Genomic DNA, 26,032 nt, shown 5'->3' with positions numbered 1-26,032 from the left:
GCAGTTCTTGTCAAAGCACCTGCAGGGCGAGTGCAGGGGGAGGCGTCGCTTGGCACTCCGAGGCCTCGTGGCGCTCGGCACCACCAGTGTCTCGGTGAGAAGAGCGCAGGGGCTGAAGCCGTGCTGCCAGCGTGGGGCTGGGGAAGGCAGTCCCTGGGGCTTGGCTGGCCTTGGGGCACTGGGGCAGCTGCTGCCAGCTCTCCTGCCTCCTGCTGCAGCTGCCCCAGGGCATTGGCACAGGCCTTTGGCCCCTGGGCCCTGTGGCAGCAGGATGGTGTTTCACACACTTGTGTTCCACAAATAGATGGCCATAAGGATGTGGAGCCTGCATGAAAGGCTCGTGGAGCTCCTGAAGGAAGATGACAGCTGTGGACAGCTGCACAGGGGACTGCACTGGTGTGCCCGAGGGGACAGAGAAGCTGCTGCTTCAACCTAGCTGAGGTGGGTGCATGGGTTGGGAAGAGTGGGGAGGCTCAAGGGGATTCACAGAGCTCATCCTGCTGCAAGGATGAGGAAAAGGGAGCGGGAACTCAGCAGTGAGGAGAGCTGGGGGCTGGAGAGCAGCTCTGAATGACACTAAAATCCCACCAGACCTCTTGAGACATTGCTGCTCCTCAGCCAGTGACAGGATGAGTTCCTAAGCCTGGGGCTCAGCCTTCCTCATGGTGAGGGGCACCAAGAAAGGGAACAGTGTGATGGAGACTGGAATGGGCTGGGAACTCACTGGGGAAAAAGAAGGAGCAACTGGGAAGTTAAAGGCAGGTGGGGGAGAGAACAGTTCAGAGAAGGGCTGAGCTACTGCTTGAGCAAGCTGCAAAAAGTCATTTGGGGTCATCCCAGATTGATTTCATTTCAGAAGTTATTGAACAAGTTTATTTTTTGGGTGGCTGCATGTTTTCTTGAGCTGTATTGCTAAAATGCTCAAGCCAGTCTGTGCTGCAGGTCACCCCATTTCTCCTTTGGCTGATTGCGGCCCGGTGCTGAGCTCCAGCAGGGCCCTGGCAGAGCCCAGAGCAGCCTCAGCACCCACAGAGCCCGGCTGCAAGGAGAGAAACCAGAAAGCCCCGTCAGCTGAAGGCTCCTGTCCCCTTGTCCCAGCCACCCGCGGTGCCCAGGCCATGCTGGCCATGCCAGAGCTGTGCCCAGAGCTGCCCATCACTGCTGCCTTTGGGAGCAGAGCAGGAGGGCAGGACATGTGCCCAGCATGCAGCCAGCCACGGCACCTCCAGCCCTCAGCAGCTGCCCAGAGCAGGACGCTCCTGTGCTCGCTGCCATCTCCCCAGAGCTCTGATCCCACCATCCCCAGCAGACAGGACCCACCTCACACCATCCCCCGCTGGAAGAAAAGCTGGTCCCAAACGATGCCCTCAGCCTTCTCCAAGGGCACGGCCCATCCACGCTGCAGCTGCTCCCAAGCACGTCCTGATCCAGACTGGACTCCACCTGAAACACTTCCTCTAGAAAGACAAACATCAAATTATGGAAAATAGGTTACAGACAAAAAGGGGAACAAGAAAAAAGGTCAAAAATCTTATCTCTGTCAGGGCCCTAAGGAAGGCCCAACCCCTGCGTGCCAGGGAAAAACCCACCATGGGTGAGGGAATCCCAGGCTTTCTCCCTTCCCCTGCACGGCCCCCATGGTGATCCCAAAGCAAACAAGGGCAGTGGAGCAGCCCAAGCCCTTCCTTGCCTGCAAAGCAAAGCAGCCCCTGCACAGGGTCTGGAGTCCCACCTCTGCTCCCACCATGGGGGTTTGTTTGTGTCAGGCTGGCTGCCCCAGCCCAGCCCCAGCCCGAGGCACGGTGGGTGCTGGGGGCTGTTGGCAGGGCCAGGAGCCCACTCCCATTTCATATCCACCCCAGCCCATGTCCCCAGCCCTTCCAAAAGCAGCCTGGCAGCCGACTGAAGGATCAGCTGCATCCGCCCCAGCAAAGGGGGAACCTTTGGTTCCCAGCCAGGCTGTGCAATGCCCAAATCTGGGAGCATCCCCCAGTGTGTGGACTCATCTGCAAATTCCCTGTGGAACCTGGCTTTGGAGGAGGTGTCAGAATCAAAGTCCACCATCTTCAGCCTGCCGGTGGTCAGGTGGAGCAAGAGGTTGTCATCCTTGATGTCCTCACTGTCCCCAGCAGCAGCAGCCCCACCTGGGACAGCTTCTCCAGGAGCTCCTTCTTCCCTGGGCCAGACCAGGCTGTCAGGGCTCTGCCCAGGGCCCCAGCCATCCATGAACCATGGCAGGCAAAACCAGGGGAATGTTGGCCACCAGTGCTTGCCACACCAGGTCTCCAGCTCAGCTCCAGCCCATGAGCTGCGTCTTCACTTCTGCTGACCCCTGCTCAGAGCTACAGGCAGGACAAAACCTGGCTGGTTGTCTTTACCACTGAGTGCCAAGAGATGTGTGGAGCTGTTACCTGCCAGGCCCCTGGATCCAACTGTGCATGTGGATCTCTCCCATCTTCTAGGGCAGAGGAACATGGATCACGGAAAAGCTCTTCTAAGGATGGCCTGTCCAAGGGCTGCATGGACAAACACCTCTTAATGACATCCTGGCACTCTGGGGAGAGAAAGCAGAAATCACCAGTCATTTGGAGAAGTTGCCCCCTTTTCCCGTGCCCAGGCCATGCTGGGTGTGCTTAGAGGTGGGCCTAAACTTTCCCATGGATTTTCTGTTTGGAGGAGAGCAGGAGAGCAGGACATGTGCCACCTCCTTAGCAGCTGCCAGAGCAGAATGCCCATGAGCTGCTGCTGTCTCCCAGCACTGGTATTGCTCCCGAGGCCAGAGATGAGGATCCACCTTGAGAGAGCCATGGTGGGAACAAGATCTGCCCCCAGATATCTCCTGGCCCCTCCTGAACGGGTGCTTCCCCATGACCAGGGTGCAGCAGGAGGCCCAGGGACCAGATCGTCGCTGCCTCGCCGTGGTAGCATTGATGGTGGATCCCGTCTGGTGGGCTGTAGGACAGGGTTCCTGTGGAACACAGACACAGTTCATCAGGGGGATGCTGCAGCCTCCAGCACCTGTGTAAGAGAAGGGTGACCTTTTTGTTCGATGCAGCTGCAGATAGTAATTTGTTTCAAAGAAGTTTGTTTTTACAGCAGTAATAGGCAACAGGCTGTGAATTGCTGATAACACGCATTCCTAACCTTTTACAGTGGTAGTAGGCAATAGGCTTTGCAGTGCTTAACTGATAACATGCATTTCTAAGATAACACGTATACTTGAGACTGTGAGAATCCCCAGATCAAAGGACACCTGTGAGGAAGACAACCAGCCTTCATCCCACGACCACCAGGAGGCAGAAAACGACCACCTAGCAACAGAATGCGATTGCGCAGAAGAAATGAGTGAACTAAAGAAGGGGATAAAAACAGTGAGCTAGGGGGATCACGGCGTGGCAGTTTGGCGGAGCGGTTGCTCCCCTCTGTCGCCGCAGCGCTGCTTTTTGCTTTGCTCTCATATACTCTCTTAAATGAATTAAATAAATTCTGTTAATCGGATCAGATGGCCTCTTGTGCTCACTCATAACAATTTGGTGCCGTGACTCGGATCGTGGATTTGGAGGACCCCTCTCTGGGAGAGGCGCCACCACTCCGCTCTTTTGAGCGGACTCAGACTGGGGGTCTTGTCCTCATCCCGACCGACGAACCCAAAAGCCTTGAGAGGAAAGCAAAGAAAGGGAAGCGGGCCCAGGATACCCCTTAAATTTTGTGCACAAAGTCCGAACGACGACGCAGGAAGCGTAAGTATAAGGGTTCCGTTCTGGCGGGGTCGGGATCCCGGAGTGTGGCGAGTGTGTGAGTTGCATGAGAGGGGAGCCGGCAGCCGGACGCCCCAAGTGAACACGGACCCTCAGTAGTGCGGTTCCCAAAGCCCGCGAGGGCCTGGGCCACGAACCAGGGGAAGTGATTGTGATTATTTGATTATTTGTGTGTGTTAGAAGGCACTCCGGAGGAATGGGGCAGGGGAAGAGTAAATCCCCCTCCCCAGTTGGGGTAAAACTCCCTTCGATTCCTAAGGACAGTCCCCCGGGATTCATGTTGACCAATTGGGAACACTTCCCAGGAACGAGGGGAAAGGATAAAGCAAAAATGATACATTACTGTATAGAAGTGTGGGGAGGGAAGGAAGTTTCCAAAAATGCATTCTGGCCCATATTCGGGTCCTCAGAGGAATGGGTTAGACAAGCTCTAAACATCTGGGTGAGCACTAAACAACCCCCTAGCCCAGAGGAGAGTGACTATGCTAAGATCTGGGTGAGTCGACCAGAGGTGCTTGTATTCAAACTTTCCGAAAAACCTAAGGGGAAAAGAAAGGGACGACCAGAGGAACTGATAGTAGCCCCACCTCCTTATGTTCCTCCTGTACCACGAGCACCCCCCCTCCCCTCATCGGATGATGAGTCTGACTCAGATTCTGAACAGCCTGGCCCAGTCACCCGGAGCAGGGCAAAAGGCAAACTGTTTCCCCTGAGGGAAATGCCCATGGGGGGGCCACAACCAGGAATAGGATTCATTTCTGTTCCCTTGAGTTCGGGAGATGTGAGAGATTTCAAGAAGGAGATGGGAAGCCTATTAGACGATCCTTTAGGTGTGGCAGAAAGAGTGGATCAATTTTTGGGCCCCAATATATACACTTGGGAAGAACTGCAGTCCATACTGAATATCCTATTTACGGTTGAAGAAAAGAACATGATTAGGGCAGCTGGGATGCGGGTCTGGGATGCCCAGCCGGCACATGCTCAACACCCAGCTGACACTAAGTGGCCTCTTCAAAATCCTAATTGGAATGACCAAGACCAGGATCATAGGGCCAATATGCGGGACTTCCGAACCATATTAATTGATGGTATTCGGGAATCGGTCCCCAGGGGTCAAAATATCAATAAGGCATTCAATGACAGACAGAGGAAAGATGAAACACCCACTGAGTGGCTGGAGAGGCTGCGAAAGAACTTCCAATTATATTCAGGATTAAGATCGAATGATCCAATGGGGCAGGCAATATTAAAAGTGCATTTTGTATCCAAGTCTTGGGACGATATTAGAAAGAAGATACAAAAGATGGAGGATTGGCAGGATAGGGATTTGGCAGAGCTGCTGTGGGAGGCACAGAAAGTGTACGTCCAGAGAGAGGAAGAGAGTCAGAAGAGGCAAGTTAAAATGATGGTTGCTGCGGTAAGGGAAAGTAGGAGCATAGAGACAGGACAGAAGAAGTTTACTCGAGACAAAGCAGGTAACAAAGAAAAGGGGGGGGGAACGGAAGAAAAGACTTGTTATTATTGTGGCAAAAAGGGACACTTCAAGAGAGAGTGCAGAGTGCAGCTTAGAGATGAGAAAGAATTCAAGGCCGACTAGGGGGGTCAGGGGCTCTACTTTATGGGGACCCGGAGACATCAAAAAGAGCCCTTGATAAAATTAAAGGTGGGTCCCCAAAGCCAGGAAATAGAATTCTTAGTCGATACAGGGGCGGAAAGATCTACCATTCAATTCCAAGGCTGTACCCTGTCAAAACAGACAGCTATGGTAGTAGGGGCAAAAGGGGAACCATTTGAAATACAAATTATTAAAGAGGTAATGGTAGAATCAGAAACTAAAATGGGGGTGGGTGACTTCTTATTAGTCCCTGAAACAGATTACAACCTATTGGGGAGAGATCTAATTGTTGAACTGGGAATTCAAATCGAAGTGGTAGAAAAGGAATTGAAAATCAGGCTTTGCCCTCTTTGATTAGAAGATGAAGAGAAAATAAATCCTGAAGTATGGTACAATCCGGGAACCGTGGGCAAATTGAATATGACTCCATTCACGGTAAAGATCAGAAACCCTGAGGTCCCGGTGAGAATAAAACAGTACCCTATTTCACTAGAGGGAAGGAAAGGATTGAAACCCGAAATTGAAAGATTACTAAATAAAGGATTATTGGAACCATGTATGTCGCCTTTTAACACCCCCATACTCCCAGTTAAAAAGGCAGACGGATCCTATCGGCTGGTGCATGACCTTAGGGAAATTAATAAGCGAACCGTGGCTCGGTTCCCAGTAGTGGCAAACCCCTATACCCTTTTGAGTAAATTAGGACCTGAAAACGAGTGGTATAGTGTAATAGACCTGAAAGATGCCTTTTGGGCCTGCCCTCTGGACGAATCCAGTCGAGATTATTTTGCCTTTGAATGGGAGGACCCTGACACGGGGAGGCGACAGCAACTCAGGTGGGCTGTATTACCTCAAGGATTTACGGAATCTCCCAATTTATTCGGGCAAGCCCTAGAACAAATTTTGCAAGATTATAAAACAGACCCAGAGGTAAAGCTAGTTCAGTATGTGGATGATTTGTTAATAGCAGGTAAAGAAGAAAACAAAGTCCAGAAAGAAAGTATCAAACTATTAAATTTCCTGGGACTAAAAGGATTAAAAGTTTCTAAAGCAAAACTACAATTTGTAGAAAAGGAAGTTAGATACCTGGGACATTATTTGAAAAAGGGAGAAAAGAAAATTGATCCAGATAGAGTAGAAGCAATCCTATCCCTGCCTTTACCGCAAAATAAACGACAAATTCGTCAGATATTAGGACTTAGAGGGTATTGTAGGCAGTAGATCGAAAACTATAGTGGGAAAGCAAGATTTCTGTATCAAAAACTTACCCAAGATGGGCACCTTAAGTGGACAGAAGAGGAAAAATCTAAATTCCAAGAATTAAAAGAAACTCTGGTCCATGCTCCAGTCCTAAGTCTCCCAGATTTAAAGAGGCCCTTCTTTTTATTTGTCAATATTACAGATGGAGTAACTTATGGAGTACTGGAGCGGGGACTGGGCGGGGAAAAAGAAACCTATTGCATATCTATCTAAAATTCTAGACCCTGTAAGTAGGGCATGGCCGGGCTGTTTACAAATAATTGCAGGCTGTGCAGAGTTAGTAGAAGAAACAAGGAAAATCACCTTTAATGCCACTCTGAAGGTGTTAACTCCACATAACATACGGAGTGTGATGCAGCAAAAAGCAGACAAATAAATATCTGATGCCAGGCTCCTAAAGTATGAGGGGATTCTATTAGAAACCCCTAATTTCACTTTAGAAACCACCTCATTACAAAATCCAGCCTCCTTCCTCTTCAGAGAGCCAGAGACTGACCCACTGACTCACGACTGTGTGATCACTATAGAGGAGCAAACTAAAATTAGACCTGACTTGGAAGAAGAGGAGTTAGAGACTGGAGAAAAGCTGTTTGTAGATGGATCATCCAGAATAGTAGAAGGCCAAAGAAAATCAGGGTATGCCATAGTAGGGGGACCTGACCTAGAAGTAATTGAGTCCGGAGCCCTGGACAAAACATGGTCAGCCCAAGCCTGTGAAATATACGCCATCCTAAGAGCCTTAGAATTATTAAAGGGAAAAGAGGGAACCATTTATACAGACTCTAAATATGGGTATGGGGTAGTACATACATTTGGAAAATTATGGGAGGAAAGGGGCCTTGTGAATTCACAAGGAAAGAACCTGGTGCATCAGAGATTAATAGTAGCCCTCCTGAAGGCCTTGAGAGGCCCTGCAAAGATAGCTGTAGTTCATTTAAAAGGGCGTCAGCGGGGAATGGATAACCGGAGTAGGGGTAACAACGCGGCAGACCATGAAGCGAAGAAGGCTGCAATTATCGAGGCACTGACCTTGAGCGAGAGAGCCAGGAGGGATCCTACAGATACCCCAGAGAATCCTGGGTTAACCACCCAGGATAAATTTATATTTACTATAGAAGAGCGGGAGAAACTTGCAAAATTGGGGATAAAAGAAGAATCGGGGAAGTGGCTGTTAACAGATGGGAGGGAGGTTCTGCCTAGGGCCGTAGCCCAGCAAATGCTTAATAAATTACACCAGAAAACACACTGGGGCGCTCAAGGGCTGGTAGACCACTTTGCCACCCATTATATGACTGTGGGTCTCCATGATCTAACAAAAAATATTACTAAGGGTTGCCCAACCTGTTTACGTGTAAATAGGAAGAATTTAAGGAAGCCACCCTTAGGAGGGAGACCCGTGGCAAAGAGGCCTTTTACAAATTTACAGGCAGACTTTACAGAGCTTCCCAAAGTGGGGAGGATAAAATATCTTTTAGTTATAATAGATCATCTAACACATTATGTGGAAGCAATCCCCACCACTAGGGAGACAGCCCGAACGGTGACAAAGGCCCTGCTAGAAGAAATAATACCCAGGTATGGACTCCCAGAAACAATAGACTCCGATAAAGGCCCCCACTTCACTTCAAAAATAACACAGCTGCTAGCAGAAGCCCTGGGCATAAAATGGGAACAACATACTCCCTGGCACCCCCAGAGTTCCGGGAGGGTGGAAAGAATGAATAGAGAAATTAAGAAACAACTCACTAAATTAGTACTAGAAACTAAGTTATCTTGGATAAAATATCTGCCACTAGCATTATTAAATATTCGGACTCAACCACGATCAGACATAGGGCTTTCCCCATTTGAAATGTTATATGGGATGCCCTACTCCCTAGAGAAAGTTCAATCTAATCCTAATATCACTGACCAAAGTATTAACAAATATTTAACTGTTTTAATGAAATACAAGAAACAGTTATGGGAAAAGGGGATGTGGGCCCAAAGACCACCACTAGATCTTGTATTACACCAGGTACAACCCGGCGACTGGGTTCTCATCCGAAGCTGGAAGGAAGATTCAATCACCCCAAGGTGGGACGGACCGTATCTGGTTATAATCACCACTGATTCCGCAGTTCGTACGGCAGAAAAGGGATGGACCCATGCTAGCAGAATAAAGGGGCCAGTGGACCCGACTCGATTTCATGCAACTTCCAGAGAGACGAGCTGGAAGATTGATGGGAAGCCGGGAGATTTGAAGCTAACAGTAAAGAGAACCCTCAAGTAATCTTAATGGACACTGCCAGTTCCGGGGACATTTGGGTCGGGAATGACTGGGGATTGCAAACACAACTGACAGGAGAAACAAAACCCCCAGGATACTGTAAGCATTTAGAAGACTTAGCTCAGCAGCCCTATTATCAGCCCATCCGACTCGAAAGGGAGCAGAGACCTTGGGAAGGGGAGGGTCATGCCGAGCATGAAGATATTAAAATAAAATGTAGCTGGTTAGATTGTGATTGTTTCCCTTTTGCTTGCTTTTCTTGTAAAATTTGTAAAGGGCTGTAGTGGGCTCACTGTAGAAAGGGGAGGGCTCCAAAAAGTGTGTGTCAGCGCTGCTGGCTAGAACAACGCAAGTTGACCTCTGAAATATTGAATTATAAGGTCGCCACTCGGGAATTGACTAAAGAATCTCCCGAGTGGTGGGAAATTTTTGTGAAAAGAATAAATCCTGAATTCCATTGCTACCACTCCAATGAGCTTTCAAGTCCATTTCTTACGGACATAGTCCAGGTCAAGTGTCGCAGGCTGGTCAAGGGACTGAGGTGCGACACCCCACAATTAAATGAGAAAAATTGAAACTCCCGGAGGTCAAAGTGAGAGAGTGGAAATAATCCCGCCCCTGAAGAATATCTCTGCTGTCAAGAAGATGGCCTACCCTGTAGCTTGTAGCAACCAAGTTGACAGGAGAGACAGAGAGATAGCTAGTGGGGATGGGGGACCCTCCCAAATCGTAAGAAAAAACACTGACCACCATAGGCACGGGAATGGTGACAATGGAATGAGAAAAAGTAGGAATGTGAAATTGGGCATGATAAGCAGCATCCCCTGCAGTGTGTACTACTCAGCCCTAAAGATTCTTACATTTGTGATGATATGCTTTCCTCTCCAAAGTGTTGCTACTGAAACCCATGAACCCTTTAAATGGACATTAAGTAGGTGGGAAAATCATGATACTCATTACAACCTGCAGACTGTGATAACCCCCGGGGCACCAAGCTTTAAAGCTGGAGTATGTAACATGACCAAAAATCCAAGCTGTGGGCGGCTGTTAAATTTGACAAGCTTCTATATGTGCCCTGCTTCAAATTTAGGGAGGTCATATTGTAACCTCCCCGGGCATTACTACTGTGGTTATTGAGGTTGTGAGACAATAGCATCAGCATGGGCCCCGGGAGGAGGGTCAGATAAATACCTAAGGGTGGGATATGGACCAGCTGGATGTGTAAAGCCACAAGAATGGCCATGGACAGGGAAAGATTTACTAGGGAACTGTACTTTCATATACCTCAATGTTACTCATCCAAATGACCCGGGGTGGCTGTTGGGAAAGATATGGGGAATTAGGCATTGGATAGAGGGACACGATTTGGGAAACCTAATAATTATTAAGAAAGAACCTATTCCCTATGACCCTGCACCAATTGGACCCAACAAAGTAATAAGTGACATTAAAACTAAGACAATTAACTACACAGAGACAGAGGTTATTACCAGCCATATTAACATAGATGAGCCAGGTGTTCCTAAACCCGAGCATGCCACCTTGTGGAAAATAATGCAAGCCACATTTGGCGTTTTAAACTATACATACCCGAATCTGACAGAAGGTTGCTGGCTCTGTTACATGATGAATCCACCCTTTTATGAGGCGATAGGATCCTCTGCCAAAACCAGAAGAATTAATGGGACAAACCCAAGAGAATGTCTGTGGAAACAGGGAAAAGATAGCACCCCAGGAATAACCCTAGCACAAGTAAGAGGGAAAGGGAAATGTGTGGGAAAGGTACCCGCAATAATGCAACACTTATGTGAGACGACAATTAGCATCAAGAGAAAAGACAAACTAGCAGAATGGCTCCTGCCAGCGCCCAACACCAAATGGGTATGTAATAAACTCGGAACCACCCCTTGCTTATCCATAAGGCTTTTCAATGAAAGTTCAGATTATTGTGTACAGGTGTTAATTGTCCCTCGCATATCATATCACCCAAAGGAGTATGTACTAGAGCATCAAACAACTCCCGAACACCATCTAGTCAAAAGAGAACCACTCACAGCATTAACAGTAGCAATCTTGCTTAGTGTAAGTGGAGTTGGAGTGGGAACGGGGGTAGCCTCCCTAGTAAATCAACAACAAGGTATGAAAAATTTACGAGTATCCGTAGATGAAGACTTGAGCAGAATCGAAAAGGCCATAGATGGGTTAGTAAAATCAGTCAGATCCCTCTCTGAGGTTGTGTTACAAAATAGACGGGGACTTGATTTATTATTTTTACAACAAGGGGGGCTCTGTGTTGCCTTACGAGAAGAATGTTGCACTTATGCAGACCACACAGGAATTGTGGTTGATACTATGGCAGAATTACGCAAACAAATAGAGCAAAGAAAAAAAGAGCAAGAAGCTCAACAAAACTGGTATGAATCATGGTTTACTCATTCCCCTTGGTTAACAACTCTTTTGTCTACCATTGCAGGACCGGCAATTCTGCTCATCTTAGTGCTAACTTTCGGACCCTGCATCTTTAATAAGCTTATTGCAATAGTAAAGAGTAGGTTAGAGGCCGCTCATTTAATGATAGTAAGATCAAAATATGAATCACTCACTCAGATAGAGACCGAAAACTATCTAGAGCTTAGCAGAAAAGAATTAATACGGTTCAACGAACAAAAAGAAGGATAAAAAAAAAAAGGGAGAAATTGTAAGAGAAGGGTGACCTTTTTGTTCGATGCAGCTGCAGATAGTAATTTGTTTCAAAGAAGTTTGTTTTTACAGCGGTAATAGGCAACAGGCTGTGAATTGCTGATAACACGCATTCCTAACCTTTTACAGCGGTAGTAGGCAATAGGCTTTGCAGTGCTTAACTGATAACATGCATTTCTAAGATAACACGTATACTTGAGACTGTGAGAATCCCCAGATCAAAGGACACCTGTGAGGAAGACAACCAGCCTTCATCCCACGACCACCAGGAGGCAGAAAACGACCACCTAGCAACAGAATGCGACTGCGCAGAAGAAACGAGTGAACTAAAGAAGGGGATAAAAACAGTGAGCTAGGGGGATCACGGCGTGGCAGTTTGGCGGAGCGGTTGCTCCCCTCTGTCGCCGCAGCGCTGCTTTTTGCTTTGCTCTCATATACTCTCTTAAATGAATTAAATAAATTCTGTTAATCGGATCAGATGGCCTCTTGTGCTCAATCATAACACTGACCCCTGTGGAAACCGCAGAGATGCTGCTGGATGCTGCCGCAGCAAGATGCTGACAGGAACTGGAGACTCCAAGTTGGGCTTCGTCTTTCTGGCACTGGGGATGGAGTTCTACCTGCACAAGAAATGGGGGTCCCGGGGGTCGTGTCCCCCTTCCCCTGGAGTGTGAATGCTCCCCCGGGGCCCCCAGCCCGGTGTCACCCCCTTTTCTCTGCCCACAGAGCTCCTGAGACACTGGCGGCCGCAGCCGCTCCCCGTGGCCTCGGGCCTTGCCGGGACCCCCCGCTCTATCCCCACGCTGATTTTGGGGGGGTCGAGTGTCCCCCAGCCCTGCTGTCACTCTGCCCCTGCCCCCCTGCTCCCAGTGTTCCCAGTAAAGCTTCCCAGTTAAACCCAGCCCAGTTCATGGGGGCACTGGGGAGGGACTTGGGGGGACCCCACGGCGGGGCCGGCACTGGGCAGGGAGGGCGGGTCCAGGTGGGGAACACTGCCTGCTGCGGGTCTGCCCGGCAACTGGTGAGTCATCAGCCCCGCTCTCGCTGATTGGCTGACTCTTCTCCACCGCGTTCTCTCATTGGCTGAGGAGAGGCCCGGCAGTGCAGAGAAGGAACGGGAGAGATCCCGCCCCGAGCACCGGCACGGGGACAACAGACCCAGCCTGGGCTCAGGGAGGGAATTTATTACCAACCAAACCACGGCAGCACCAGGAGAAGGGAAAGAAATCCCTCCAGCGCCTTCCCCCAGCCAACGGGGATCACCCACAACAGGGTTACCCACCATGGAGAGACGGGGACATCCGAGTTTAGAGCAAAGCCAATTTTATTGAGTGTACCAGGTGTTTATACAGGGATTTACTTGTATGGTGCTTATAGAGGGCTCTGTTTTTGGTAACAATTTCCCATTGGTTACACATTCTTCGTGACATCCAGTAACCTGGGAGCATTTATCTTATGAGAAAGACTCACACCATTTTTTCTGGTCACTTCTTGCCCAGGGAGACTGAAACTGTGTCTGTGTCTCCCACAGTTTCTGCTCAGTCAGGCCTCAGATATCGGGCCCCTTTATCAGCTCCATTGCTTTACTCTCTGTTTTATTCCCCATACGGGGGCACCGGGGCTCTGCCCAATGGGGGTCACTGGGGATCATCCAGCCCGGATCCTCCCATGGGGGATGGAGCTGCAGCAGCACACCAAGCTCTTCCCTCACTCCAAGCTCTTCCCTCGCTCTCTTCCCTCACTCCAAGCTCTTCCCTCACTCAGGGCACTCACAGGGCTTCCCTTAGTGGTGCCTCCGTTGGTGTTGGGTCAAGGCTGAGCTCTGTACGAAGCCCTTCCCACACTCCCCACACTCGTAGGGCCTCTCCCCAGTGTGGATGCGCTGGTGCACGGTGAGGCTGAAGTTGTGCTTGAAGCCCTTCCCGCAGTCGGGGCAGCGGAAGGGCCTCTCCTCTGTGTGAATCCGCTCATGTCTGAGGAGATGGGAGCTGGTCCGAAACCTCTTCCCACACTCCCCACACTCGTAGGGCCTCTCCCCAGTGTGGATGCCCTGGTGTCTTCTCAGGGCAGAGCTCCACCCAAAGCTCTTCCCACATTCCAAGCACTCATAGGGCCGTTCCCCAGTGTGGAGCACCTGGTGCATCATCAGGCCAGACATGTCTCTGAAGCCCTTCCCACACTTCCCACACTCGTAGGGCCTCTCCCCGGTGTGGATGCGCTGGTGCAAAGTGAGGTGGGAGTTGTTTTTGAAGCCCTCCCCGCAGTCGGGGCAGCGGTAGGGCCTCTCCTCTGTGTGACTCCGCTCATGTCTGAGGAGATGGGAACTGGTCCGAAACCTCTTCCCACACTCCCCACACTCGTAGGGCCTCTCCCCAGTGTGGATCCTCTGGTGTTCGATCAGGCTGGATCTCTGGCTAAAACCCTTCCCACATTCCAAGCACTTGTGGGGCTTCTCCCTGCCATGAGGCTTCTCCACCAGCTCCGAGCTCTGGCTGGATCTCCGCCCGCCTTCCTGGCTCAGGGGGGCTCTTTCCTCCCTGCACTTCCCTGGGCTGGGTTTGCAGCTCCTCCTCCTGCAGCATCTCCGGGGCTTTTCCTCCTCCTCCATCCAGCCACGCCCACGGAATTAAAAATCCTGGTTTGAGGGAAAAAAACAAGACAAGAGCTCCTTGGACTGGAGGTTCCGCCTTGCCCAAGTTCATCTCAGGAAATCATTGGGAATCTCGTATCTGTAAGAACCTCCAAAACACCAAGATTCAGCCCAAAAATCAAATCTCACAAATTTCAAGACACAAAACAAAAACTCCCCAAACATCACAAGTCAGCAAAAACCTATCCCAAAAATAAAGATTCAGCTGCCACATAAAACCAAAGAACCAACATTTAGCCCAATAAAGCTCAGAAACACCAAGATTCACCCTGTGGAAATCGTGGATTCCCCTCCACAGTCACCTGCTGCATGTGGGGGGAGCAGCACTCCTGGGGCTGGGGGGAGGCTGCAGACACAGGGAGGGGTGGAACCTTCTGCTGCTTCCTCTTTCTGCTCCGCCTCCTCCTCCTGTGTCTCTACTCTTCCTCACACTCCTCTTCCTCTTGCTATTCTTCCTTCTCCTGCACAATCCCACCCTCTCCTGCCACCTGCATCCTTTGACCATTTTGTTCCTCAAGCCTGCTTCTCCTTCCCTTCTCCTCCTGCCCCCAGGCCCTGCACCCACTGCCGGCTCCCTCTTCCCCCCAGCCCCACAGCATCCCAGCGCAGGGGCAGGGATGGAGCTGGGGCAGGTCGGGCTGGGGCAGCGCTGGGCTCTCGGCCGCTCCCGCCCGCACTCGGTCCCCACTGCAGCCGCTCCCGCCAGGACAGCGCGGGGGGGCCCGGCCTTGGCGCTGCCCCACTCCCACCTCCCCAAATTCCCCTCGCGGGGCCATGGGGCCGAGGGGGGGCGCAGGTGGGTCCAGGTGGGGAACGCGGGGAGCTGCGAGTCTGCCTGGCAACTGGTGAGTCATCAGCGCCGCGGGCTCTGATTGGCTGAGCTCTGCCCGAGCCCTGGGGCTGCAGCACAGAGGGGACACCCTGCTCCAGGGGGGATGTCCCACAAACGGGGGACCCCATGGAAGGAACCACAGGAACGTGTCTTTACAAACAGATGCTCTGAATCTGCTCAGAGATAGGGCCAGGGACCTGCACAGAAGGAAGTGACAGGAGAAGCCATTGGTTTCAGAAAATTATATTAATTGATGACACAGACTGCTGCTCAGCCAAGGTTCTGCTCAATTCATGAACTTCCAGAGGAACAACAAAGACTTAACAGAGCCATGAATATCGTTTGCTATATAACAGCAGGGAGCATATCAAGGTGGGTATGTATTAGGTGGACTGGGAAGTCTTTAGCTCTCAAGAACTTCAGCCAGTGGGGAAAGCAGAGGGAGATGTGGCCAGGAGAATTAGGATGAAAAGGAGGCTATGTCCTCCAACAGTTGGAGAGATCCCATGGGGAATGTCCAATGGCCTTTCCCATTTTTTGGAATGAAATTACTTCTACAGGACACCTCTGTCTGCTCTGTGGACAGAATTCTCTGGTGATGTAAGTTTACCCACACACCCTGGGGCTCATCCCGAATTCCTTCCACCATCCGGGGCGGCGGGCAGGGAGTGCAGCTGAAGGTGCCTCACCCACTTTGGGTGATCGGCTCCCTTGGCTGGCGGCAGCACCGGGGATTGATTGGGGACCCGGGAGTGACCAGGAGATAGATGAGTGACACATCAGGGGGTCTGTGAAGAGTCAGCAGGGAGAGAGCACTGAAAATCTCATCAGTGAGTGCCCTGGGATCCTCGGGGAGTGAACATGGCAGGGCACCCATGGAGGGGAGAAAAGGGAAAGCCAGGGAGGGGGCCTGGCCAAAGGGATGATGATCCCAAAATGTCTCTGAAGGGTCCCTTGGGAGAATGCTGAGGTAGTTTGCATATTTCCCCAGAGGTAATTAAGGACATGGACACCCAGGGGGGCAATAAGGGAAGGGGAGAAGGGATTTGGACAACAGGGGATGGATGGGGTTGGTGTGCTGGGAAGGGATCAGGTGAAGAGGACTGTGCAGCAATATGGTTCAGGTAAGAAGCAGCAGGAGGAATCTATGTGGTAAGAAAATGGATGATGGAAAAGAGAAGAAAGAGAAAAATACAGAGGACTGAGATGTTTTTCAACAGGGTCTTATCCTCACATTTGCCAGCTGATCCAGATCCTTCGCATCCCCAGTTTCCCAGACAGGAAAAGCAGGAGGTCAGGATGCCAGGGGTTTCTCTGCGGTGGCAGCGGCAGCACCGGGCGCAGAGGTGCGGCACCGGGAGCACGGGCTGGGGCCTGTGGGGAGCTGCGGGGCCGGGCCGGGGCTGTGGGGCAGCCGGGGCTCAGCGCCGGGCGCTGCCTGACCCCACCAGCCTCGGGCAGGGCCGGCAGTGGCCCCCGGCCCCCAGGAGGCTGCGGGACGCCCCGGCCGCTGCCCGGCCCCGGGGAGCTGCCGGCCCTGCCCGCCGGGGGGGCCGCCTTTGGACACTGCGGCAGGACAGGCACCGGCTCTGCCACACGGGCTGGGCAGGGACCCTGAGCACAACGGGGAACACAAAGGAACAGCTGGGAAATGCAGAGTGCACATGAAGGATCAGGATTTGCTGTTCAGGATTTGCTTTGGGTCCCTGCAGAAAGGAAAGGTTTTGCAGAAAGCTCAGCAGCTCTCAGAGGATGAGCACCCACAGGCAGTGACCCGGGCTGCAGGAGTGGCAGAAGAAGCCCTGCAGCACTTGGGCACAAGGGCACAGCAGCTGAAGGCAAGAAGGGATGAGCAAAAGGCCAAGCTGAAGGCAAAGGCCACGGCAGAGTTCCCACAGCCCTGAGGGATCAACCCCAGGGCCCAAGGGGGCCCTAGCACCCAGGGCATGACGGGGTCGGCCACAAGCACCTGGCAGAGGCATTGCCCTCCTGGCCAGGGCAGAGCCCACCCAAACAGCCCCTGGGAAGGAGTCAGGGCTCCAGCTGCAGCCCACAAGGACACTGCAAGCACAGACAGCAGCACCCTCAGCAGGAGCAAGTCCACCCCTGCATGGACATGGATTGGTAGGGCTCTCTGAGCTCCCATCCCACTGGGGACCCACCACACTGGAGCCCTGGAGAACGCTCAGTCTTGATCTGAAAATGGAGAAAATGTCTTTGTGGATGGCTCTTCAAGGGCAGCAGAAGGGAAAAGAGTTCCACGACACGCTGTTATTGAGGAAAGGGAATCAGACAAAGCGCAGGTTACCCCCATGGTCAGCTCAACCGGCACAGCTGTGTGTGCTTGTAAGAGCCTGGCACTGAAATGCCCTGAGCAGGAAGGCTTCAATATCTTCTGGTGACACCATCTCACCTAACAGGGGGGCAAAAGCAATTCTGACTGCTCAGCAACCACTGGATCACTTATTAAGGTATCTCTAAAAGAAATCATTCCAATAAAAGGGATTGTAGAAGCAACAAACTCAGACAGCAGAACTCATTTTACAGGAAAAAATCCTCCAGGGGGTTATGGCAGCTTTAGGAATACAATGGGACCTATATAACCCCTGTCACCCCCAGAGCTCAGGCAGGGTACAAAGAATGAAAGGGGAAAGAAAGAAACACCTTTGGAAGCTGGTGATAGAGACCAAGATGCCATGGGTACGGCTTTTGCCATTGGCTTGGGTAAGAAGAAGAGCCAGAGCCAGGGCAGATATTCAATTCTCTCCCTTGCAATTGATCTTGCGAATTCCTTACCCTGGGAATTCTCCACCTAGTGCAGGGTGGAGATAAGGGATGCACATTTAAAGCAGTCTGTGGCCAGAATCCTGTCTCTGGTGCAATCTCTCCCCCAGGAAGCTGGGCTGGCACACAGCCTGCCTTGGCACTTTGCTGCTGCCAACATCCAAGCAGGACATGGGCTCTGCCTAAGGAGTGCAAAGCAGCACCACTGGTGGCCAAGTGGCGTGGCCCATGCCAAGGGGCCCCGAGGCCAGAAACAGCCGCCAGCACAGCTGAACACGGGGGGACCCCTCAGCCTGGGCTCCAGGTCTCTGCAGCCCCGGAGATTTGCACTTCCCGCCTGCAGCAGGAGGATGGGAGGCCCCCCTGAGCCTGCACTGAAGGCAGCGCAGCAGCAGCCAGGGCTCCACAGCGGGGCAAGGCCCTGGGCCTGCCCACACCTCCTCTGCTGAAATCCTCGGCCTGGCCACCCTCCCTGGGCAGCTCCAGCCACCGGGGCCAGCCCTTGCTGCCACTGCTGCAGCTTCAGTGCTCGCTGGGCCTGCACTGCCACAGCTGCTGGGGAGACACCGGGACAATTCCACTCTGGCTCTCACTCACACTCACACACTGCCCTGCTTGCCAGTGCATCCATGGAAAATAGACCAGCTCATAGACTTGAACATTGTTAACCTTTGATTTCTCTACTCAGGCTTGCTTTGCCTTGGCCTTGGGGAAAAAAATGTTAAAGGTTTTGTTAAGGGATGTTACACCACTCAGTGGAGATGAGTTTCACATCTCAACACACTGGGAATGGCCCAAAAGATACCCACAAAGACAACGACCAGCAGCAAAACATCAACCCCAGCAGCAAACAGCAACCAACACCTACCCCAGACACTGCCCCCGGCAGGGCTGCAGACACCTGGTCTGCAAAAGGCTGAGAAGGAAATCCAGCATTTCCCACCTCATTAACAGCACAAGCAAAGAAATCCAGGCCCAATAGGAAACCAAATACTAAAAACTGCACAACTTGAAACTACAGAATATTAAACCAGTGGATTTAGATTGCTTCAGACTACACAAGTTTGGGAAAAATCGAGTAAAACCCGCATGTAATGGAACTATTTTCTCGGCACACCAAGGCTATGTGGGAATGGAATGATTTCTGTTGCACATCCTGGCCAGAATCAAGGAATGCCTTGACTCTAACACTAAAAAGATTAGTGAAGTTTTTATTTTTTCTGAAGTTTCAGTGCAAAGTTTAGAGCATTAGAGTATTTTTTTATTACGCATACTTCTATATAGCTGGTTAGGTTTGGGTAAAGGATGTGAATATGAGTTTTCCTTCCGAGGGGAAGTAGACAAAACTGAATTACCTTGGGATTTTTTCTCTATGTTTTTGCGTAGCTGTAAAAGATAGAAAAATGTTGATCTGGGTTTTTCAAAGTTCACCTTTAGGCTGCATCACTAGAAGAGATTTAATGGTGAGCCCTTAATGTTTAAACAGGTAGCCTGGACAGGAGCTTTAGAAATGCAAATTAACACTGACAGGGCAAAGTGAGGACAATGTAGCTGGCTCTTCTTGCCTGGGGCAGGAATTGGCTGATTCCCTCTGCCCCTCACCCCAAGCTCTGCCTGCTTGCACAGATGGAATCTGCACAGCTGAAGGCAGAGCCCATGGTGAGGATCTCTGACTCTGAAACAGAAATGGCTGAAGCTGCAAAGGGAAACAGCAAATGGAGAATGTTGTGAAAACCTCACTAAAATAAGGGGGGGATCATCCCTCTGCCCACTCCAACATCTGCTGTCACTGTCTGTGCTGTACAGGGTGTATCACAGCACTGGGGTTTCTGCTAGAACAAGTTCAGGGAAATCAGTTGGAATTCAAGTATTTGATGATGTAATTAGAAAAAAGAGATCAATTGATGGAGTCCCAGCTGAAGGGAGCACCCAAAAATGCGGAAAAGATTAATGGCCACCAGAACAAATCCTACAACACCATGGACCAGCCCCTGAGAACCCAAACCAATTCCTATCAGGAGACAGATAAACCATTTATCATTTCAATGGCATCATTTGATTACAAGCTGTCCTCGGAATAAGAACCAACCAGACAGCTCCAGCTCCTGACCTTCCTGCCGACCAAGCCACTGAAATGAGGAACAAAACATTTCACCAGGGGATGGGATCAGATTATTTGTGAGCAGAAAAAACAGGAGTTTGTGGAAAACTAAGTGGCTCAAACTGCTGCTGGTAAAGAGATCACAAAGGAGAAGTGGTAAAAAAGCTAAGAAAACAAATAAGGAGAGAAGTTTATGTATCGGTCCAAACATGGAAAGCAGGGGAATTGGACAGCCTTTCGTGGCTCCCCAGCAGACCAGGGGTTAAAGGAATGCTGCTTCTCCTCTTCTGTGCTGCAGCAACTCTCATCTTTTTACCACGCTCCACACCTTGGTAGTGCAGCTCATCCAGCAGCTGAGCCAGGGCATGCAGGTGGCAGCCAGGCCTCCTGATCCACAAACGGCTACAAAAGGACAGGGAATGAGGGCACCGAGAATAATCCCAAAACCAAAGAGGACCCGGGAAGGACAAAACAGAGTCAAGGAGTGAATCTGCCTGGAGATCGGGGCAGGGAGTTGTAGAGAAGGAAGTAACGGGAGAAACCATCAGTTCCAATAAATGTTACAAATTGACCCAGACAGCTGCTCAAAGTCCCGCTACATTCCCGAAATTCGCCGAGAAGAACAAAGACTTAACAGAGCCATGAATATCGGCTGTTCTACAAAAGGAGGGTGCACATTAACGAGGACAGGCTCCAGGCGCATCGGGAAGTCGGAACCTTCCAAGGAACTCAGCCGGTGGGCAAAGGCAGAGGGAGATGCGGCCGGGAAAATGAGGATAAAAAGGAGGCTGCGGGCTACAGCCACGGCAGAGAGCGCACGGCAAATGCCCCACGGCCTCTGCCCCTGCTCGGCAATAAAGTCACTTTGACAGGACTCCTCGCTCTCCGCCGGGCACACGAACCTCCGGCGACGGGAATTTCCCCGCCCGCTCCCGGCCGCGGGGCAGCCCCTCTGTCCTACCCACAGCAGCCGGGCCGAGCCAGCGCTGCTCCGGCAGCGGCTCCTGCCCGGCCCCGGCGGGAAGGAGACCGCGGGCAGCCGCTCCCGCAGCGCCCTCAGCCCGGGGCCGGCACGGGCCGGACACGGCACCGGCGAGCCGCCGGAGCCCCCTGCCGCCCCCTCCGCCCGCAGCCGGCCCCGAGCCCCCGCAGAGCCCAGCGCGGCTCCCACCTGCGCCGGGGCCGCCTCCGAGCTCCGCCGCCGCCGCCTCACCGCGCTCCGGCCGCTGCCGCCGCTGCCGGGCCCGCGCAGCCGCTCGGCCAATGGCGGCGCTGCGCGGCCACGGCCGCCCTCAGCCCGCCGCCGGGGCCGCGCCGCGCCCCGCTCCCACCAATCAGCGCGCCGCAACCGCGACTGACGGCACCGGCGGCCAATGGCAGCGAGCTCGGGGCGGGCTCTGCGCACGGCCCCGCCTCGCCCCGCGCTCTCGGCGCCCCCGGGCTGCGTGAGGGGAAAGCCGGAGATGAGGAACAGCCCCGGCACGGGCCCGGCCCGAGCCGGGATTGAGCTGCCCACACAAACAAACTTCTCCGCGCCTCCCGCCACGGCTTTCCCGGCCCTGCGCCTCCCGTGCCTCCGCCTCTGCGGGAAGCCCAGGAGCCTCACTTCTCCTGCCCCTCGTTAGCGCATCAGAGCTTCGCTTTGATTTCCCCCGAAAAGGGAAACCTGCCCGAAGCCCTGTGGGTGGGTGGGGCAGGGGAGAGATTTCTGGCAGAAAACTCCAAAGACTCGGAGCAGGAGCAGGAGAAGTCAGTGCAGAGCCTTAAATGCAGCTTTCCCCACGCCTCCCTGCTCCCAGCTGCACCTCCTCCCCCGGCAGGGCAGGAGACAGGGAATGGGGCCATGCTCAGCTCATCCCCCGGGGCTTCTCCCTCTGCTCAGGGACAGGAGTCGTTCCCTGCTGCACCCTGCGCTCTCTCCCGGCCGAGACTTCTCCAGGAACTTCTCGGAGCGGAGTCCATCCCCTGGGCACAGCCCCCTCCGAGTGCTGCAGCGTGGGTCACTGTGCCACGGGCTCAGTCCTGCCAGGACAGGCTGCTCCAGCGGGGCCCCTCTGCCCGCGGGCTCACAGCTCCTCTCAGGCATCGCCGAGCTCCAGCCCGGCTCCTCCAGGGGCTGCAGGGGATCTCTGCATCCCCATGGACCTGCGGGGGATCTCTGCATCCCCAGGGACCTGCAGGGGGATCTCCGCAGCCCCATTGTAATATATGTTATGGCACAATTCGTGATTTTGTAAAATATACATCAAGTCAGTTGTGCTTGTAGAAAAAGATTCTTAAAGTTTTATATGACCAGTGGCTGCAGCCGGGGCTGGAGAAACCACAGCTGGAAGAGAAAGAAAGACCTAATTTACAAATGAAAAAAGGTAGCTGCGTGCAGAGATGGGCCCTTTCCGGGAACAATCCAGGAGACACCCAATGTTTAACCCCTGGTCTGCCGGGGAGCCAGGAAACCAGGCACACGGGCATCCCGCCCTTGCAGCTGCTGAGGAGGCTGCTGGGCTGTGCTTCAGCAGAGGAGATGGAATGTGGCTTACCACACTGCCCTTCTCTAAAAACGGAGAATGGGTCAGGAGGTTTGGGCTCTGAGCACACAGGAGCCTGGCCCAGGCACAGGCCGTGGTGGGACAGGGGCACAGGAGCCTTCTGTGACTGACCGTGGCTCTCTGGTTTCTCTCTGCAGACTGCCAGCTCCTCATGCCATGGAAACGGCCCCACTCGGCTGCCAGTCTGGGAGGGCTGGAGGGCTGTGGGTACTCATTTGCTGTCAAAAATAAATTGTGTTTTTTTGTCATTGTCATTGTCATCATCAGAACATTTCTTTCATCCTTTTCCAAGTTTTTGGCCCCTCCAGGGTAATATTTTTATGTCCTTCCTCAGACAGTTGATGGCATTTGGATGGCGGGGTTAAGCAATGTGAAAAGTTCAACAGCTCCAGTTGCCAACTGCAGCAGCTCCTTCAGGAGCCCTGAGCTACCAGCGAGGTCCACGTGTGCCTTGCAAAAGGGAGTGGTTTGCAGCGATGGGGTTGGTGCCCTGCTGCAAAAGCTGGGAGCAGATCAGAAGTGGCAAAATGCCATTTTGGCTCAACCCCCACCCAGGTTCTTTATCTTTTCCGTCTGCTCGGTGATAGGCAGACAGGGCTGGATCCAGCGAGGTTCAAGTTCTGGGTGCTCCCTGGCATCAAAGGGATCAACTAAACTCTTGTATGCAGTGACTGCAATAGAGCTACTGAAGGAAAAAAGGGAATGTCATGAGATGGGGACTCCTTCTTGTCTCCTCTGTCTCCCCAGGAGCCCCTTGGAAAGGGAAATACCCACTGGGTTTATCTGACTCCTTCCCAGCCAGCCTTTCCCTTGCTCCCGGGTCTCATTTGCTCCGCAGGATTCACCAGCTCGCTCAGCTCAGAGGAGCTCTCAGAGGAGAAAACGCTGCCTGGCGTGGAGCTGCCTGATCCCTGTCTCACCTTGATTCCATTTGCCCCCTCCCTGCCCCATCCAAGAGACCGAAGGATCCCCCACAGCCCCACGGTCCTGCAGCAGATCCCGGCACGTTCCCTTGCTCCGCTCCTTGGTGCCCTGGGAGGCTCCAGAGCCCTCCCTGTGTGCGGGACAGCGGCTGCAGCACCGCTGCGCCCGCGAGCGAGCAGCGCCCAGGAGCAGCTGCGCCAGCTCCGAGCCTGAAGGGAATCCTCAGCGCACACAAATGACAGCTGGCACTTCAGGGGCTGGCAGGAGAAGCTCAACCCATCTGCTCGCTGCCCTTCCCAGCCATGGCCACGCTGATGCAATTGGAAGAGTCGCCCCTGCCCAGGAAGCTCTCAGGTCAAAGAGAGGAGCAAAAGCCACGGGTTTCTGAGGTGTTAGCTGCCACTGCCTCTCGTTTTCCTTCCAATTCCTAAGGGGTTTTGACTGGTTTTACCATTTCAACACTTTCTGTGTAGAATGCTTATTTTATGATTGGCTTTTCTCAAATGTTACAATGAATATTATATGTGTAATGTTAGAAAGTTATGCTGTATTCATTCTCTTAAGTAGTGTGTTAAATAGAGTTTTAGGTAACAACATAATATTAAAATAGAAACTCTGCTATGTAGGATTTTTTTACTTGCTCAAGCAAGAGATGAGATAATCAATAAACTCTTCACACAGGGATGGCGGTGACTTGGGGCACATAAAGAGTTACAACCTCCTTATCAGAAAAGACAAACATTCTTCCATCTTGTCTCCATCTTTATGGAAGCACCAGGATTAAGGGAAAGAAGTTGACAAAATCCAGAAAAGTTCCTAATTTGCAAGGAATTTCTGCATCATGTATGAGATACATGAATATGCAATAGGCTATTGCTTTTAAGGTTATTCCTTTGTTCACAAGGCATGCTTGTCCTGGCTTAAGTGTCCGAGAGCATCTGGACATCTATAATTTTTTGCTTTTTATTGTCTTGTAATTGTCCTAACTCTAAATTTGATTACTCTAATTGTGTTACTATTTTTATAACCATTTTATTATTATTAAACGTTTAAAATTTTAAAAACCAAGTGATTGGCGTTTTTCACAACGTTCCAGGCTCCCGGGGACCCCCTTATCGGTCTGTCCGACCCCGCAGGCTGCAGAGGGTTCCCCAGCTCCGGTGCCGCCCTTCTCCGCTCCCAGCCCCGCCCCGCCGGTACCGGGCGATCCCCGGTGGCTCCGGGCTGACGATGCAGCGCCTGCCCCGGGCAGCCCAACCCCACCGCGGGAGGGTCCCACGCATCCCCGGCCCAGCGCCGGGGCTCTGCCGGCAGCCAGCACCGGGACCCCAAAATTCTGCTGTCCCGGGGCCACCGAGCGGGCACCCGGCCCTTGGCCCTGTCATAGATACATATTATAATATTGGCTTTTTGCCAATATTCCATTGGAAATTATATGTGTGGTGTTACAATAACTTTGTTATATAGTTTTTATTTCTGCTGTTCATTCATTAAGCTCAGACACAGTAGTGCCATAGCTGAGAGAAGCATGCTTGTGTTAAAATTCCTGCTTGGATGGGATAACATCCAGTGAGCACAGGATGAGGACACCTGTACAGATCTGCCAACCATCAGCACTCACCGTCTGAAGGCAGTGTGGGCCGGGGCCAAAACTGAAGATGAGATAAAAAAGGACCAAAACCACAACCAAGGAATACACATGCCCTAAAAAGGTGGAACCGAGGAGGAGCCATGCTGAACAGTTCTTGGAATATGTAAACTAGCTTGGGAAAAAGTTTACTATGCATAAGGGACTATGAATATGCAACCGGCTGGTGTAAGGGAAAAGGTATTCAAGGGGTATCTCCGGAGATAACCGTGTGCTCTTGGCTCAGTGCCGAGATGCACCCGGCCCTAACAACCTTTGCTCTATGGCCCTTGTCTCCTCTTGTCCTGTATTAAACATTTTAAATGTTCCCAGGGCAGTGAAGGTGTTTTTCCCAGCCCCGAGCAGAGAGCTCTGCCCGGCGGCTCCCGGGAAAGGCGGCGGCGCTCGGCAGCGGCCCCGGCCCGCCCGGCCCGCGGGAATTCCCCGCAGCGGGACAAAATCCTGCCCCGAAGGAGCGCTCGGAACGCCGCCTGCGGCTCCTCCGTGCCCCGCAGGTGCCGCAGCTGCCCCGCTGCGGCAGGCGCGGCTCTGGAGCAGGGAGGCTCTGCGGGACCCCCGGGCTGTGCCCCCTCCCGGGCCGTGCCCCGGGGCTGATGCTCGGCCCGGGCTCTCTCGCTGTCCCGGCTCCCGCAGGCTCCCGGCGGGAGCGGCACCGCCCGCCCGGCGCCGCAGGGCCGAGCCCTGCCCAGCAAAGGCTCCGTGTCCACGGCCGGGCCCTGCCGGGGCTGCGGCCGCTGCCCGGCCCGGCACAACCCGCAGCGCCCGGCGCGGCTCCCTCCAGCCGGGCACTGCGGCTCCAACCAGGCGGAATATTCAGCGCACGGAATCTCTGTCAGCGCTGCTCACATTGCAAAACCAGCTGCTGCCGAGGCAATCCCAGCTCCCACTGAAGCCTCCCACCCAAAATGCTGCCTTCAGCTCGGACACACCGGTAAGAAACCCAAG

The 26,032-nt window shown here is 52.6% G+C and overlaps 1 long non-coding RNA gene across 1 annotated transcript; it reads right to left on the bottom strand.

Annotated features, from left to right (window-relative positions):
• Positions 1-500: 500 nt before the first annotated feature.
• LOC146764119 (uncharacterized) lies at positions 501-21,213 on the bottom strand. The gene is made up of 4 exons (XR_014950977.1): positions 21,141-21,213; positions 2,412-2,554; positions 1,321-1,457; positions 501-1,039 (listed from the first exon to the last, which is right to left on the bottom strand). It is a non-coding gene; the product is annotated as an uncharacterized LOC146764119 (long non-coding RNA).
• Positions 21,214-26,032: the final 4,819 nt, after the last annotated feature.

The sequence above is a fragment of the Lonchura striata genome, chromosome 36 (assembly GCF_050655825.1).
Source record: "Lonchura striata isolate lonStrDom1 chromosome 36, ASM5065582v1, whole genome shotgun sequence".
NCBI classification, from domain to species: domain Eukaryota; kingdom Metazoa; phylum Chordata; class Aves; order Passeriformes; family Estrildidae; genus Lonchura; species Lonchura striata.
The sequence above is the reverse complement of the archived record's forward strand: the minus strand, read 5'-3'. Positions and strand labels throughout refer to the sequence as shown.